Consider the following 2,535-nt stretch of genomic DNA (forward strand, 5'->3'; position numbering starts at 1 on the left):
CCTCACTCTCTGTGACGCCCCCGATTTAATCGTACACTAATCATGCACGCAAATGTGTACGATCAAGATCAGGGACTCACGGGAAGATATCACAACACAACTCTACAAATAAAATAAGTCATACAAGCATCATAATACAAGCCAGGAGCCTCGAGGGCTCGAATACAAGTGCTCGATCATAGACGAGTCAGCGGAAGCAACAATATCTGAGTACAGACATAAGTTAAACAAGTTTGCCTTAAGAAGGCTAGCACAAACTGGGATACAGATCGAAAGAGACGCAGGCCTCCTGCCTGGGATCCTCCTAAACTACTCCTGGTCGTTGTCAGCGGGCTGCACGTAGTAGTAGGCACCTCCGGTGTAGTAGGGGTCGTCGTCGACGGTGGCGTCTGGCTCCTGGACTCCAGCATCTGGTTGCGACAACCAGAAAGAAAGGAAAGGGGAAAAAGTGGGGAGAAAGCAACCGTGAGTACTCATCCAAAGTACTCGCAAGCAAGGAACTACACTACATATGCATGGGTATATGTGTAAGGAGGCCATATCAGTGGACTGAACTGCAGAATGCCAGAATAAGAGGGGGATAGCTAAACCTGTCGAAGACTACGCTTCTGGCAGCCTCCGTCTTGCAGCATGTAGAAGAGAGTAGATTGAAGTCCTCCAAGTAGCATCTCCAAGTAGCAAATCCAAATAGCATCTCATAGCATAATCCTACCCGGCGATCCCCTCCTCATATCCCTGAGGGAGAGCGACCACCGGTTGTATCTGGCACTTGGAAGGGTGTGTTTTATTAAGTATCCGGTTCTAGTTGTCATAAGGTCAAGGTACAACTCCAAGTCGTCCTGTTACCGAAGATCACGGCTATTCGAATAGATTAACTTCCCTGCAGGGGTGCACCACATAACCCAACATGCTCGATCCCATTTGGCCGGAAACACTTTCCTGGGTCATGCCCGGCCTCGGAAGATCAACACGTCGCAGCCCCACCTAGGCTCAACGGAGAGGCCAGCACGCCGGTCTAAACCTAAGCGCGCAGGGGTCTGGGCCCATCGCCCTGAGCACACCTGCACGTTGCGTACGCGGCCGGTGAGCAGACCTAGCAACCTCCATTACAAAGGAAGTTGCGTTAACGCAGTCCAACCCGGCGCGCGCCGCTCAGTCGCTGACGTCACGAAGTGCTTCAGCTGATACCACGACGTCGAGATACCCATAACTACTCCCACGTAGATGGTTAGTGCGTATAGGCTCGTAGCCAGACTCAGATCAAATACCAAGATCTCGTTAAGCGTGTTAAGTGTCCGCGAACGCCGAACAGGGCCAGGCCCACCTGTCTCCTAGGTGGTCTCAACCTGCCCTGCCGCTCCGCCACAAAGTAACAGTCAGGGGCCGTCGGGAACCCAGGCCCACCTCTACTGGGATGGAGCCACCTGCCCCTTCAGCCCCCATCTCCGAACAGTATCACAGGTAATGTAACAGTGTAAAGTATATAGTATATGCCCGTGATCACCTCCCGAAGTGATCACAGCCCAGTAGTATAGCATGGCAGACGGACAAGAGTGTAGGGCCACTGATGGAACACTAGCATCCTATACTAAGCATTTAGGATTGCGGATAAGGTATCAATGACTGTAGCAGCAATGACAGGCTATGCATCAGAATAGGATTAACGGAAGCAGTAACATGCTACACTACTCTAATGCAAGCAGTATAGAGAAGAGTAGGCGATATCTGGTGATCAAGGGGGGGGCTTGCCTGGTTGCTCTAGCAAGAGAGAGGGGTCGTCAACTCCGTAGTCGAACTGGTCAACAGCAGCGTCGGTCTCGTAGTCTACCGGAGAGAAGAGGGGGAAGAAATAATGAATACAGAGCAAACAAAGCATCACGAAATATAACAAGGCAATACGCGATGTTCGGTGTGCTCTAAGGCGGTAGTAGGTGATACCGGTGAAGGGGGGAAAAACATCCGGGAAAGTATTCCCGGTGTTTCGCGTTTACGGACCGGTGAACCGGAGGGGGAAAGTTGCGTGTTCGATAGGTTAGGGGTGTGTGGCGGACGAACGGACTGCGTATCTGGATTCGTCTCGTCGTTCTGAGCAACTTTCATGTTGAAAATATTTTAATCCGAGTTACGGATTAAAAGATATGATTTTTAAAAGATTTTAACAATTTCTGAAATTTAATTAATTATTCAATTAATTCGGAAAATGGATTTATGACATCAGCATGATGTCATGCTGACGTCAGCAGTCAGCGTTGACCGTTGACCTGGTCAACCTGACAGGTGGGTCCCGTGGGTCCCACCTGTCATACACTGTTAGGTTTATCTAGGGTTTAGATTAATCCTAATTATAGTTTAATTAAAATTAACTAGTTAATTCAATTAATTAAACCGAAATAATTAACTTAATTACCTACTTAATTAATTAATTAATTAACAATTAATTTTATTAAATCATTTTTATTTCTATTAATTATATTTATTTTATTATATTATATATATATATATTTTTTTTTTATTCCTTCTTTTTTTTAAGGAAAA

The sequence above is a fragment of the Triticum dicoccoides genome, chromosome 1B (genome assembly GCF_002162155.2).
Source record: "Triticum dicoccoides isolate Atlit2015 ecotype Zavitan chromosome 1B, WEW_v2.0, whole genome shotgun sequence".
In the NCBI taxonomy this organism is placed as follows: Eukaryota; Viridiplantae; Streptophyta; class Magnoliopsida; order Poales; family Poaceae; genus Triticum; species Triticum dicoccoides.